Genomic DNA, 17,232 nt, shown 5'->3' with positions numbered 1-17,232 from the left:
CTAATACAAGGGGGAACAGGAACAGTCAAGACTAGGAATATACTGTTGAGTCATAGAAAGTTTAGTTAAATAAATACATTTTAAAGAACATGGAAACAATAGAGCTAAGATTAATTTTGGCTAGGTTAACATAATAATAAACAACTTTACAAAAGATGTGGTATGACCAGATAAACCGAATTCATGCAAATAAATGAAGAAACCACATGCCACAGCAAGGGAATGAAAACAGACATAGGGACTTGCAGTGAATATCTGTCCTACCCATGAGCTTGAAGTACCAGACTCTGGGGCGTGACCTCAGGGCTACCTTTAAGACCCGAGAAGCAAGTACGCTCTCTCCTCTCCCTCATGGGCCTGGATGGCTGGTGAACTGTCATAGGTGGCCAAACAGCATGGGACAGTACTTCAGCCTTCCAGGACCCTGCAATGATGATCCTATTCTGTTTAATGGGTTTTCTTTCCCAATTTATGTCCTAATAAGTTTCTTTTACCCCCTAAGCAGACCCCCATGGATTTCTTGTCATAGGGGCTGGCATGGTGGTATATAAATATAATCCTAGCAGTTGTGAGACATAGGCAAAAACTTCAGGAGTTCAATGCTAGAATGAGGTACATTGAAAAATTGCCAGGGCTTTCTATATGAAACCATATCTCTAATAACCAAGAAATCAGGGTATTAGTCAAAGAAAGCATTGGCAAATTATAGCATAAGGCAAAGAAGAGCAATGGGTCTATATGAACTGTAATGAAACATCATATTAATGTTGCACTAAGTGTTATTCTGTGAAGTGAATCCCTTTAGCATTATGGAGGACTTCATTAAGTTTTCTCAAACATAAGCCAATGAAATTATTATCCTCTTTGCATAACAAGGAACTTAGCCACAAAGAGGTAAAATAATTCTGCTATGCATGCGATCAGCATCAGAATGATGAAGACAAGACTATAATAATTTGCTTGTTTTTTGACATTTCCATACATCTGGAAGAGAGAACCTGAGTTGCATAATTGCCTTCATCAAACACACTTGCAGGCAAGTCTATGACTCACTTTCTTGATGAGTGACTGATGTGGGAAGGGCTCTGCTCACTGTGGTTGTGTCATGTCTCAGAAGTTAGTTCTAGGCTGTAAAAAAAAAAAAAAATCAAACTAAACAATCCTTAGGTAGGAAACCAACAACCAAATTTCCTCCACAGTTCCTGCCCCTGCTGCTCCTTACTTCCTGCCCTGACTTCTCCCAATGATGGACTGATTGGGATGTGAGAGCAAGATAAACCTTGTCCTCTTCAAATTGCTTTCTTATCATTGTGTTTATCACGTTGATAGAAAGCAAACTAGAACAAGTAATTATTGATGGAACTGTGGAAACAATTTGTAAGTTCACCATATTTTGTGATGATAGAACATAGGCACGGAATTCAGAGGAAGGAGGGATAGTGGCCTTTTCTCCAACTGTGTTAAGTCAAGCTAGCCTAATTTTTCATTTCACTGAGTCTGTTAGAAATTAAGGCTGATCTCATTAACGTTGTCTAAGCTGGATGCTTTGAGGGGCAAATCCCTATTAAGCCATAAAGAAACAATTAGTAAAATGTATTAGATGTGATTATAATGTGACAAATTATTTTATAAGCATAGCAAGCTATAGACTCAAATGAATACTGAACTTTACACCATTAACTCTGGATGAATACCCATATTTAAAATGAGCCTTTTCTTGCTGAAATATTTTTTCCCTTTCAGTTTATTTGAGGTTTTCCAAGGCATATCATAACACTACATTATAAATCCAAATTATTGGTATAAAAGCACTAAATATTTACCCTGCATGTTATTCCAGAGTTGTCCCTCCATCAGACTAAGGTATGCTTTCTGAGCACGGATCTTCTTCTCATCTGAAAGTATGTAATCCTGGGCATTTCTAAGCTAGATCTGTCTTTTCTGATTGTGTGTGTGTGTGTGTGTGTGTGTGTGTGTGTGTGTGTGTATGTTGGTAGTGGTGGTGTTTTCCTTTTCTAATTTCTTGTTTGTTTTAAAAAGTATTTCTTTTCTTTTCTTTTGACTTTTTCATTTCCTTTGTTACTTCAGCCTGTACTCAGGGCTTTGTGTTTATAGGGAAATAACTTTTTCACTAAATGGCATCTCCAGTCTCCTGTACGTATTTTTAAAATAAGTAATGAATAGTTTGTGTAATAGATGCACCAATATTATAGACTACTAGGCACTATGTAAGTGTTTCAAGAGCAATAATCCCTAGCTTGAGTTTTAAAACTTGACATTTACTATTTATACTTTAGTGATAATTAATCATTCAACAAATAATAGTAAAATATACTTATGCATGTGGGGATATGAAGTTTAATAGACATAAAATCATCAGTATATTGGATAAAATAATATTTCATCAATTCATTTCATTTTGTTTCATTTTTATATGTACACACACAAAAATTAACTACAGAAAATAAAATATTATGTACTATTAAGTTGTCCATCTACATAATTCTACAAAATTATAATTGTGATTCTACAAAATAAGAAGTAATTTGTAGAAATTTAAAATAATTGTAGCTTTAATAAGCATTCTGTGTAAATATCATGGGACCTCTATTAAAAATGTTGTAGGTGGAAATCTCTATTATAAGATACATTTAAAATGCCATTTCTAATGTGGTAAATTTCAGGATAATTTTTCATTTTACTTCCTTCCCTTTAAATACTTACATTCCCTGTATTTCATAATTTTTTCTAATTATACTGTCATCATAACTACTCAAATGACCAAATATTGGTGCTGAATATTTAAATTCAAAATTTATAATTATATAAACCAGGGGCCCCAGGAGATTGGAAAATTAAAGACACTTTAATTGTTCTCATGTTGTAGCCTTCCTTTGGCCTCTATCATCCTTACAATTTGTACTTTAAATCTCTTAAGTTTCCACGGTTGTCAGAAACCCCTTGCTCTAATCTGTGCAAAATACCAAATCAAATAAATGAAATTAGGTCTAGATAGAGGACTGCTGCTAGTTGACATTGTTGAGCAAAACAAAAAACAAACAAACAAAAAAAAAAAACCCTGAGGTGAAAATGAAGTACTTACTGGTCAACACCTGTTCTGGCAAAAAACTTACACTATTATTGGGAATCCAGAGGAGGGTGCACCGGCTTAGAGAAGCTCACCCTAGCACTGCCTCCTGAAGTGTGCTTCCTTTCTGTGAGCTCATTTCAGATGTGTTTGCTGCTACACAGATGTTTCAGAGTGCTTCCTGGCTGTGTATTTCAAAGACTTACAAACTCGCTCTGGCTGCTGTGCAGTTTTTGTCTACCTAAATAATGATGTTTCTTCATGGCTCTTCTAGAATGTTTTGTTCTCTGAAAATTTTCTTGGGTGCTGATTTCATAGCTCCTAACAATGATCTCATAACGAACAAGGACAATGCCCTTATTCCCCTAAAGAAGCTACAAACCATAATAAGGGGAAAAAGGACACATTATTTCAAAAGCTTTAAGAGATTTAGTCTTTGGCATCTTTGTTAGACCATATTTTTCAGGTAGACACCTAGATTCGATCTTTGCTTGGATGCATTTCTTAATTTTAGCCTTGTATATAATTTGACAGTGCTGAGGATTTTTAAAATGTCAAGTGTGCCTTCCTGATTCATAGTTCTTTCTTCCACTAATGCTCAATCTCTTATATTTCACTATGTGAAAAAAAAAGAATCTGAGAAACACTTCATTTTCCTTAAAAATATTATACACATCACCCGTTTCTGTTTCTGTAGCTTACTGCTAGTGGTAGAGAGTTATAGCCTAGCTTTCGTGCAAACAACCATAGGTTTTTCTCTACCCCTTCCCCAATCCATGTAGGTACCTCATCTGGGGTCAAGCCAGCTTCTTAAATATACTGCCAAACCCAAGTTGAGAATGATTCAGAATGAAGCAGTTAATGGACATTTTAATGTTCATTCATCCAGGAAGAAGGCTGCAAAAGCAAGCAGGTGACCTCGTTTTATTTTCAGACCCCCTTTTGAATCTGTACCACTCTCTGCAGCCCTCAATTTTGAGGGAGGGTCTTCCCCTATAGCTGGGCATCTCAGGAATGGCCCTAACATCAGCTATGTGATGATGGGTCTCATCAATTTGGTGGGATTTGGAACTGTCCAGTAGGCACATGTCTAAGCACTCTTCTAAAGCAACTATTTTGATGCTATCATCATGCTCTGACATTGGACTTCTGTTTCCTTGGCCTTCCAACACAGAATAAACATTAGAAAATGTTCAGGGAATGCCAGACCTTAAGTATCAGAATGAGATGCTACATAGGTCAGATTATACACTAAACATCTATAAAATGCAAATGAATATGATGGACTACTCTGCTGCTGTCACACACACACACACACACACACACACACACACACACACACACATCACCACCACCACCACCACCACCATCAACACCACCACTATCATCACCACACCTAACCCCTCACACACATACCACATCCTATCCCACTAATGAATCATGTCTAATAAAATACTTCAAGTTTAACCTTGTGCATGGGATATCCTGTTCATTTTTCCACATATACTTTGTATGAAAGTGTTACACAATTCCGTTATGTTACCATCTTTATAAAATATTATTTGATAGGTTCCTTGAAGTCTCCCTAAGCAACCTTTGCAGTGCAGAAACACACTGTGTGTTTTGTGAACTTCGTCTTTTTGCATGACCTTTCCTGAGATATCATTTTGCTTTTTTAAAAACATCCTTTCATTTTGTCTATTTGCACCTGACTTTGACTGGATCAAATCCATACAAATTATTACTATACATCTATTTCAGACAGTGCATGATGTTCAATATTTCACATTTTCTGTGAGATGAAGTAAAATATATAAGAGCTGCTTATGAAATTTGCAAACCTCTGCACTAAGACGTGACCAGACTTTAGGATATCTTTAAGCAGCATCATACAGAGTCCTTAGAATAATGCATGCTCCTTTTCTAACCCAGTAAAATTCCTCATTCAGAAGGTGATTTCCTTTTCTTAGAGCACATAATAAAAGAGCTTAGAACCATGAATTGTCCCTTTGTCCCTTGGAGACAGACTTGTATCTTCTATAATTTAGAGTGTTTCTGGAAGGAGCATAAACACTTCATGTTTGAAGTGTGATCATAGGCAAGGTAGTGACGGTGAGTTGTATCCTTTGTGGAAGAACAGAATCCTGTCTTTTTCTGTTGCCAGGAATCCAGCAGACACAGCTGGTTCCATCACATTTACACTGACCAATTCTTTGTGATTTTCCACCTCTCCGTCTCTATTTGATCCCAGCTTGCCTGATTACCCCCCACACCTCATTTTCCCTTTAAATGTCGAATCATCTCTGCCCAAATGGGAGTCGAGCACAGAATTTTCTCTGCTGTCAGTCATCACTGCTTTCCCTGCTTCAGGCGATGTCTGGCTGTTTTACCTTTGATGCTCAGCTGGGTGCCTCTCACATAGCTCTCAGGAAATTACAGGAAAGTTGTGGCCTGAAGCTGTGGTTTTAGTTGGAGTTTCTACTATAGAGTGGGTGTGACCAACAGCTTCACTTGTGAGAGGGCAATTTCTGTTCCCTTGCCTCACTGACTCATGCACATGACTGCCCCATAAAAGGATGCAGTGAGAAACACAGGAAAGAGAAGCCAAGCACATAGTGACATCACCAAAAGTGATACCTGTTCCTTTTGTTGCTTTCTCTTAGGACTGAGTTGACCTTCTATGTCACACTAAAGAAGGGTATATGATGACTGTCAGGTTGATGAAGTCCTTCACAGTTCTGGGTACTCTATTAGACTTCTGGCCAGCAAATCTACACTTTGTACTCCATGTGTGCAAAACATCCAGAAACATTTTAATGTGTCTCAGGATCACTGCAGGTCTCCGGGAAACAGCAAAACAACACTGGAGAACTAGCAAGCAGTCACATCAGAAATAACTCACCAAATTGTCATATAGAATGGTAGAAATAAATGGCATAACTGAAATCAGCATCTGGCAATTCCAATATTCAAAACTGTTAACTCAAATGTATTTTTCATGATAAAAGAATTGTAATGCTAAGTATCTTTTGTTCTTTGTAAATTTAATATAGGAACATGCAGAAAGAAAATTTTACATAATTACTAACATTTACTAGATAGTAATACATGATATCATTATCATCATGCAAAATAGAAAGTCAATTTACTATATAAGTAATTTCAAGGCATAAAATTTCCTCAAAAAAGTAATTAAATGATGAGTTTTGACTTGTTAAACATCATGTTTTACTTCACAATTCAAGGATGTATAACATATATTCAATACCTTGTGTATCTGGGGCTAGGGAATAGCTCTGATAGCAAAGAGTTCACTTTAATTCCTAGAATCCATATAAATATGGCATAGCATGGTAACACATATTTGTAATCCCAGGGCTGAAAGGATGGATGTAAGCAGATCCCTGGATATCACTGGCTATCTAAAATGTATTACTTGTAGAGTTCCAGTCTGCAGAGGGACCTTGACTCAAAAAAAAAAAAAAAGTGATAGATGTCATATGAGAAATGACTTCCTGGGTTGTACCCTGGCCTGCATGAATACATGCACACAATGCACATACACCTGTACACACACAGTAATATCCATGGTATGAATGTAGAAAACCACATATTCATCATCTGTCTGGAATTTCACAAACATGAGATAAGCAGCATGTGATGTGGGAGACTTACAACTGATTCAGAAATCTTGTAAGTTTCTTTTTGGTCTGCACACCTCTAGAAAATAACGACAGCCATGATTCCTTTAAAACAAAGGCTTTGTGTTGACCTCTGCAGCTTTAGGTATTTCCTACATCTTGTTGTATACCAGTTTTCAGTCTATTGTATTCAAGACCATTCAAAATGCATTCATCCATATCATTGTATGTTTGAGTACATCTAGATCACATCCTGCTATCTGATTCATGTCTTATATTACTTTTGGAGCACATGGTAGTTGAATAATTGTCAACTTACAGAATTATTTATGTCTATCTGTGCATTTCTATCTACCATCTGTCTGCCTAAGTATACAGGTAGATCATGGAAAATAGCCTTTTAGGGTTTGTGCCAGCAATACAAGCTAGCTCTCTTTGCTCTGCAATTTCAGAAATACTTGTCATCATTTTTCTTTCATTACCTGCTTTTCATTGAGAATGAATAGATAGTTCATTGATAGCCTGATTTGGATAGGACGTAGTCCAAATATTTTGATAGTACCAATATAAAATTGCGTGTCTCTCCTTAACTTACAAGGGAGACTTTTGACATATGGCTTATGAATAGTATGTAAACCTCATTACAGACAAGTGTATTTGCTTGCTAAAGCTCATCCTGGTATCTGGAGCAAGCAATGCCCTGAGACAATCTGACTTGGAACCCCTGAACATCAGCTAAAAGAATGCAATAGGCTTATAACTCCTTTAGAGTGATGTGTTTACTGTCATGCTTATAATCTTATGGAGCAGTAAATAAAAGGCAAGTGTCCACTACTTTCCAAATGACAGTTATATTACTGAAGCAACAAAATTGAGTTTGTCTCTTTCCAAATGTATCAACTGAGCATGTAAGAACATTTATCATAATGTTGATGTTATAAATTAGTGGGTAAACTATCAATGACTTGAACACTGTTGTTTTCTAAAATATATCAACTATTTGAACACAACATTTTTTTTTTGAAAATTGAACACAATGACATCTTTGGTTTTCTGGTAATTAAAAATCCTCCATAACGTGTTTCAGGCTCAAGTAAAGAGAGTTCTTCCCTTTTAGCTGAAGTAATATATTAAATATATTAGCTTCTAATCACATGGGTTAATTCTGTGTCTCTGCCATTGCAAATTGCATGATCTTCAGCACTGTCTCCACATTCTTAAAGGACAGGTGTTCTCCTGTCTAGAGTGATTGAAATTATAGTATATATATTGAAGTTTATTATATTGATTACAGAACTTATAATTAGTACTGTAGTTTAATGTCAAAATGTACTTTTCTTCTATTAAACATTAATATTTACTGAAAATGTTATAGACAATATTTATTAATGCAAGCATCTGTGAAATCCTGTGTAATTGTGGTATGAGCCCTGATCATTTTTTTAATGGGAAGAAGAAAATTTTTCTATAGTAGTCTTTTATTAGTTCCTGTGAAAAGTTCAGCTAATTTACAAGCATGTTCAATATGAATTATTTATGAAATAATTTCTCCTTAGGAAGAACCTAATGTCAGTAATTACTGCTTATGATGTCTGGTCTTTCCAGAAATTTCAAATATACGTCAAAGCATTTAATAATATCGCTTCAAGTTACTAACCTGTTCTTGAAATATACGGGTTACAATTGATGGGAGAAGTTAGACGTTCTGTTTTCATTAAATAAAATGAATGAAAGCCACATAAGAGATCTAAACTGCCATGCACTAACCCCACTGATAGTGTGTACACACACACACACACACACACACACACACACACACACACACACACACGTGCATAGTTCCTCAAATAAAGTATTTGAAACTGAGAACCATACAATGTTGATGCTGCTCTCTGCAACAGATGCTCTCACTTCTCGTATTAAAGAATATAAATTAGAGTACAATGGATATTTGTTCTGTGATGCCTATTGCTTCGGATATGCTCAGATACCACATTCATGACAAGAAAGAATTTTATGAGAGAAATAAATTTATACATGATGAGAAAGAGATGAGAACCTAATTTTCAAGGCTATAAGACACTATCAATTTGGATTCAAAATCATTATTTTAAGCACACACATGAGAACAGACACAAAAAAATACTAAAATATGTTCATATAGCAGTATATTCTAAATGACAAAATATAATATTCTTGATCTCTGTTATTAATAAATTTCTAATTTTTTAGTCATGTGTCCTCAAACTGAAAGATACATCTTGCTTGTTTACCTTAAATCTAGGAAAAAATTCAAATTTCATAACTATGGTGGTTTGAACATGAATACTTACTACCTCCTTACACCTAAACTATTCAGTATCAAAATATCTCATTGTTATTTATTATTTAATGCATGTACTTTCCTTTTTAAGAGTTTGTATTAGAATTTAGAACCATACATGCTAGGTGAACAGAGCAAGGAACACTGAGCTAATAAGTAATGAGCAGAGGACATTTCACATATCATTCAACTTCTTAGGTTCATGGCTCTCTTTGCCTAACTTCAGAACTTACACCTCACAAACAGTAAACTAAAGCAAAATGGAGACACCATCAGTCCTTCCAGCATTTTTGAAATTCTTTTTCACACTGGTTTATGCACTTGTAAGAGCTGTGGCTTAATTTCCTTGCAGTTTCCACATTGCCATATATTACTGCATGAGAAAAGAGGAGATGATATACACCCTGCCAAGTGCATGGGATGACTTTGGCAAATCACCTGATTAAATTCAAAGAATGGATTTATGTAGTTAGTGTTTTCCTGCCTGTCCCACAGTCAGGACAAATGTCTCTTACCCGCCAGTCCCACAGTTACTCAGATCCAATCAAGAAAGCACACAGAGACTTATATTGTTTACAAACTGTATGGCCATGGCAGGCTTTTTGTTATCTACTTCTATCTTAAATTAACCCATTTCTGTTAGTCTATATTTTGCCACATGGCTTGTGGCTTACCTGTGTCTTTACATGTTGCTTCTTATGGCAGTGGCTGGCAGTGTCTCCTCCCAGCCTTCTTGTTCCCAGCCTTCTCCTCCTCCTTGTCCTGCCTACCCTATCCTTCCTGCCTGGCTACTGGCCAATCAGCACTTTATTTATTTTAACCAATCAGAGCAACACATTTGACATACAGAACATCCCACAGCACTTCCCCTTTTCTTTTTTTTTTTTTTAAAGGAAGGTTTTAACGTTTATATAGTAAAATTTCAGATAATAAAACAATTATCAAACAAGAATTAGTTACAATATTAAAGAAGATATCCTATCTTATATTTGTGAGTCTAAGGTTTTATATCTAACTTATCTTTTATAACTGAGGAAATTATAACTATCTAGTCTTCAACCATATCAAAGGCCACAGAAGGATATAATATTACCTGAGAACTCGGAGAAGGATACAAGCATTTTTCAGGAGTCTTGCAAGAGTAGACAGAGACAGCTGGTAGCCTGGACAGTCACCTAATGTTCCTTTGTAAAGTTGGGGCATTTGTCTTCAGTCCACAGGACTAGAATCTCTTGGTCACTTCTCTCAGTGTCCTGTAGAATGTCTGGCAGTTTCCTCTGCGAAGCAGGAACCTGAAGGACAATTTTGCTAAGCAAAGTTCAGTGGTCACCTTTCTATAAGTCCTGCATGTCCAGTTGATCAAACAATCCAGGCAAGAACAGTTTCCTGCCCAAATGGCTATTTTTGCCAAGGTGAAGATAAATTCCATACGAAGTGTCTTCAATGCCCATCCTCCTCTCTGAAGTAAATCAGTGCTGCCAGGAGCAGACATGTCTCACTGTCCAGAAAGCATAATTTTAAAAATATTTTAAATGCCATATTCTGTAGACCTTTGAAGTGTTTGAAGATTACCTGTCTATCTGAAATATCTCTGTGTATACCTAGAAGACTTAACTAACATGGCTATGACTATGATTATCATAGATGATTAATTATTAATCTATTTTTAATTATCCATTACAATTTTAAATGAGCTGTATAAACATAATACCTTAAACAACAGTAGAAATATACACACAGTATAACAAAATTAACTTTAAGTTTGCATCAATAGACTAAAATCTATACCAATGTAAAACATTTTAAATGAGTTGTTGCTCTTTAGAAGTAAGTTCATTAATCTACCTTTTCATCCTATCATATCTATATCATATCCCCTTTTTATCTTTAGAAAGAGATTGTATTTATAATCAACCTGTTTTAAATAAAATAGTGGTTTTTCTCGGTCCCACATCAGAGGGCTCTTCTGATTTGGGACACAAAAATCTCTTAACTTTTTCTTTTAGCAATATGTCTGGGTTTAGAGAAGGAGTGAGCCAATTCCATCTCCAAAGTCAGCTGGGAATTTGAGCATAGATTTCTTACTACTTCCTGCTGGAGGGGGGCGCTGTATCTTATGGGGACACAAAGAAAATTTTAGGATTCTGGAGTAGTCCGTGAGGGTAAACCTCTGATCCAGTTGCCTTGAAACCATTCTGGATGTTAGATCATCTGGGCCATGATGTCAGGATCATCTGGGCCATGGTGTCATCAGGTACCTTTCAGGTGGTCTTGGCTGATCAAACCTGATGTATCTTAATCTGGAACAAATCCATAGCCTCTGGCTTTCTGTGGAAACAAAAGCAGAGACTCTTTTCCAAAGCAACATATCCTTATATCTAAATTTTGAAGTCAAGGTACCTTTAAAATTTACATATTTGTTTAACTCAACAGCTTTTACGATCAAATCTTTTTCTGCAGTTAAAAATCCCAAAGACAAGACAAATCAGATTCTCTGTGTAATATCCATCTTTGTAAGACTGAAATGCCACTGTGGCTGTTGGCTCCACCCACCTCAGCTTCCCAACATGGCGGTGGTACAGTTTACTGCCAGCTCTGGGTCTGGAGCTTTGTGTACCACCAACTATCAGAAACAGTTCTATCAAAGCAGCACATAGCCAAGAAACCCTTTAAAAAAAAAAAAAAAAAAAAAAAAAAACTAGCAAAGGCTAAATCCACCCTGCAGCAGAGTAAAGTGTTGCTTGTAGACTCCTCATTCCCACCACACTGCAGGTCAGAAACACACACCAGGAACCCGCCACAGTACCTCAAACAGGCAGGCTGCCTCTAACTTGAGAGAGACAACTAGGAAGCTGTTTTTTTTGTTTTGTTTATTAAAGATTTATTTATTTATTATGTATACAGAAGAGGGCACCAGATCTCATTACAGATGGTTGTGAGCCACCATGTGGGTGCTGGGAATTGAACTCAGGACCTCTGGAAGAGCAGTCAGTGTTCTTAACCTCTGAGCCATCTCTCCAGCCCCATGGAAGCTGTTTTTAGCTCAGTTTTAGACTCTTTTTTCTCAGGTTTTAGGTGGAAATTCTTGCCAAAACATTGGGCGCCATTTGTAATTAGTGTTTTCCTGCCTGTCCCACAGTCAGGACAAATGTCTCTTACCCGCCAGTCCCACAGTTCTCAGACCCAACCAAGAAAGCACACAGAGACTTATATTGTTTACAAACTATATGGCCATGGCAGGCTTTTTGTTATCTACTGCTATCTTAAATTAACCCATTTCTGTTAGTCTATATTTTGCCACATGGCTTGTGGCTTACCAGTGTCTTTACATGTTGCTTCTTATGGCAGTGGCTGGCAGTGTCTCCTCCCAGCCTTCTTGTTCCCAGCCTTCTCCTCTTCCTTGTCCTACCTACCCTATCCTTCCTGCCTGGCTACTGGCCCATCAGCACTTTATTTATTTTAACCAATCAGAGCAACACATTTGACATACAGAGCATCCCACAGAAGATTTATCTTCCTGTTGACTAGAGTTTCTCCCATGTGTGAGATATTCTGAAAGATGTAATATACATAATTTGATAATTAAACTCAGATTCTAAAGTTTTCTTATATGTCTTAAGGAAAAAGTCTCATTAATATTATTTCTTTGTATAAAATATGAGGCTTTCATTATTTTTTTTTACTTATCCTTTGTAGATTTAATGTGCTCCTGAATTTGAATGACACCTTAAATAATATAAAATACATAATTTTAAAACTCCCCTTGTTCCCTCTGGCTTGGTGTCTGGGAATCAAATTCTGAGCCTAGCACATCCTAACCAATTATCCTCCTACTCCAGTGTTCACCCACTCATTCACTTTCTCTCTTCCTTTCATTTGTTCTGTGATAATTTCATAAATGTATGTAATGAAGTTTGGTTATTCTCTCCCTCAACATTCTCTTAGTTCTCTCCAACCCTTGTTACCTTCATCATTTCTTAACAGAGTCTTTTATAGCACAGTTAGTTTAATCAAGGCCATCTGTAGAATTAGAACTATTCATTAGAAACTCTTAGGTCTCCAGTGGGCACACAACTGAAGACAATGACTTCCTTTCTAAATTTTTCAGTCAAACATAGCCCAATGGTAATTAAGGAGCCCTGCCTCACTTCACCACCAACACCTAATTGCTGATAAGCCTATTCTTGTAGAGGCATTTACAACTGTTGAGAGTTCATGATAACAATGGCCCTGTCTTTACTGGAATATGATATTTAGTTGCCATTCTACCTTTGTAGAATGCTAGTGCATTCTTTCCACATCCTACTCTGTGATGTTGCCGGATGTCATAAAAATCTTATTTAGACCTGATCTGATTCTCACTTCCTCAGTATATCTAGCTCCAGATCAGTGCTTTTTAAAAATCTTCTAATAGACACTCTTGGTTCCCATGTGAACAAACAGCATATATTTCCTTAGCTATTTTAAAACTTCTGCCCAATGATCTCATACACAGAAAAAAATTTCACAAAATTCTTTTGAAAAAATAAGTTTCCAAATGTTTCAGTGTATTTCTAACTTAAATCCATAGTGCTTTGGCAAACAACTTGATACTAGATTAAGGTCAGATATAATCAGGAAGGATCCTGAGGAGGAAATGATCTAACCTTGGAGTTTAGCTAAAGGTTAATTTATTTAACACAAACCAAAGGGTCAAACTATGAATAGCTGACTCATTTTAAAAAATGAAAGTTACCATTAAGTCTATGGACTGAGAATCAACATTTTAAAATTTTCCAGTAATATTCATAAATATTCACAATTTGAAGTTAAGAGTATTGTTTTTTAAGTGAACACTAATTTCTATTTATATCATCTTGCTCTTATGCTTAAATAATAGATGTGTGTCATAAAGTTAATAGGAAAGAAACTAATTATAAATTAGAGATGATTGGTTCTATAAAATCTTAAAGAAAGCTACCACATACATGGAATATTAAAAGTATGTACCATAGATCTTAGAGGTAAATGCTGGTCAATAGAGATTAGGTACAGAAGAGGACAGGGAGAGAAAGAAAGATATTTAGTAAAGGATAATAAGTCCTAGAATATTCACAGCAAGGTAGCATGGGTAAATATAACAAGTTGTACCTGTCAAAATGCAAGAAAAGAGGATTATGAACATAATGCTATAAGGAAATGAGTAATCTCTGAGGCAAGTAGATAATTTTAGAACAATGTAAATATTAAAAAAAATATGTATAAGCATATGACATGCTTATGACAAAACCTTATATGATGCAATACCCTCAAAAAGTATACAATTTATATATTTTATGTAGCATATAGCCCTATAGCTGCCCAACAGGAAGAGAATAAGATATTTTGTTCAGTCCTAAACAGAAATTTATATCACATTTCTCTCCACCCAAGGCTCACTATCTGTGTAGAAAAGATGATGAAGAGTGTTAGAGATAGAAGTGATGAGTGATGGAAGGCATGCCCTCTAGATACAATAAGGAAACTGTACATTTGAATGTACAGTGAGAAATCAAGATGCACAGGATGGGACAGGCATGGAGTGAAAAGGAAGATATGTGATCAAACACTATGCTGGCGAGTTATTGGCAATTGGTAGTGACTGAGAGAGGGAGGACCCATTTATTTGTTTATTTGTTTATTTAAGTGTTCATTCATTCATTCATTCATTCATTCATTCATTTATTGTGTGTATGTATGTGTCTATGTGTGTTTGCTTGTTTTCAATCTTGCCCTGGTAAGCTGATCACTCTCCAGAGGAAGGCCATGTATCCAAGGATATATGGGCAGCACAAATTTGACTTGATGGGTAGAAATAATGATAATAACAACAACAATAATGAAAAAATTTAAACAATATACAAAGATTGGTGGGTAGGGCACAGGGGAATAGATCTGAAATGAGAAAGAGGAAAGAGTGAACATAATCATTACACATTACATGAAATTCTCAAAGAACTAAAATAGAAAAAAATAAGACCAAAAAAAAAAATCACCCCTCAAACAACTAAATGTCTTTGTAAGTATTTTACAAACTCAGACGATAAAAAAATGACAAGAAAAGTGGACTATAGCATAGCTATGCCAAATTTATCTTTTTATTATTATATTTATGTTTTAATATTACACATCAGCCATGGGTTCCCCTGTCCTCCCCCCCCCCCCGCTCCCACACCCACCTTCCCCCCATCCCCTCTCCTCTATTCCCATCTCCTCCAGGGCCAAGACTCCCCTGGGGATTCATTTAAACCTGATGGATTCAGTACAGGCATGTCCAGTCCCCTCCTTCCAGTTTGAGCAAAGTTTCCCTGTGTAAACCCAAGGTTCCAAACAGCCAGCTCATGCACTAAGGACAGGTCCGGGTCCCACAGCCTGGGTGCCTCCCAAACAGTTCAAGCTATTCAATTGTCTCACTTTAAAAATAATCTTCATAGGCTGGAGATATGGTTCAACAATTGGGGGTGATTATCACTTTCTAGGGGACCTGTTCTTAATTCTTACCCTACATGCCTGGATACTCACAACTTCCTGTAGCTCCAGCTTCATAGGGCTATAATGCCCTTTCTTGGCCTCCACGGGCTCTGAATACATATATAATACATATATAATGTATTGGTTTTTTGAGACAGGGTTTCTCTGTGTAACTTTCCACCTTTCCCAACTCGAACTCGCTTTAAAGACCAGGCTAGCCTTGAACTCACAGAGATCCACCTGTCTCTGCCTCCTGAGTGCTGGGATTAAAGGCGTGCACCACCACCACCTGGCAATACATTTAATTTTTAAAAAGCTTTATAATATCTTCATAGTCATCTGTTAGTAGTCTTGGCAGAACATGTTGCTTAGTTTTTATAAATATGAAAATGTTACTGTCTTCATCTCCACTGGCTATTTCATTCTGATGATTTCCAATGATTATCTGTCTTCTTTGTAATTGCATAATTATCTTAGGATGCATATTATTTACAACTGACTTTGGCTCTTTAAATACACAGAAAATCAGAGTGTTTCTGCTAAATTGAGAAGATGGACTTATACATTGCATCAAAGTAGGGATATGGACGAGAGGGGAAATATTAGGAGGTCACACATAAAGTACAGGTGATCTGATGTATTCATAATATATGTCAGGGAATAAGGTTTTGAGTAAAGAAGCAATTCCAGGACCAGAATATCCATATCTAACTTTGAAATATCTTGTTAGATAAAATCTAATAATCAGGACCACTGTATTATGACTGCAGATACAATAATATGTCACATATCGGTGTTTCATTAAAAAATGTGCTATGTATATGTTGGTGATCCTAGGAATGCAAAGTAAATCATCATTTCTTCCTGGGGTGAGATAGTTCTGCATAAAATAATATATGAATTTCATTAATTACTGCTTCTCTAATTCATAGATTCCTCATGGGAAATAGTCATTAAAATCCCATGTCCTTTAAAGCCTGAACTGAAAATTCCCATTTCCTAGTGTCATCAGAGCATCATGATGTCACAGACAATCCCTTTGGATGCTGGTTGTGTGTACTCTGATATAAACATGCTCATCATGATGCCAGGTTATAATACGGCTCATAAAAATTAACTATTTAGAGTCAATAATATAAACACCCATATAACTTAGTTATAAATTTTAAGTATTAACATTATCATCACAATCATTATATTTTCCAACATATTTTATTAATTATTTTGGAGTTTCACATAATGCACGCTGACCCCATTCACTGCCCTTTTCTTTATAGTTCTACTCCCCTCATTTATGACCTCTCCCCCCAAAAAAGAAGAAAATAAAAAAATCCAATTTGTGCTGCCCATATACAGTCATTATTTTAGAGTGTACTATTATAACAATGCTTCCTGTAAGGAGTTATGCCATGTTGTTCCAGCAGCAGCCTGAAAATCTCCTACTTAACAAGATACTTTATTGTATCAATAGATAATCTTGAGTGATTGACCTATAATCATCACAGTTAATGAATATTCAATGACACTCAAGGATAGGTCATACAGGGACATTACATACTGATGACACTGACTACATATTCAAGAAATAGAACCCTGTATCCAGATTATTTTATTTTACTTACTAAATTTATTTACTTTTAAACCTTTTAATTTAGGTTTGAGAATCTCATACATGTATACAATGAAATAGG

The sequence above is a fragment of the Onychomys torridus genome, chromosome 15 (genome assembly GCF_903995425.1).
Source record: "Onychomys torridus chromosome 15, mOncTor1.1, whole genome shotgun sequence".
Taxonomy (NCBI): Eukaryota; Metazoa; Chordata; class Mammalia; order Rodentia; family Cricetidae; genus Onychomys; species Onychomys torridus.
Note: the sequence above shows the minus strand (reverse complement) of the source record.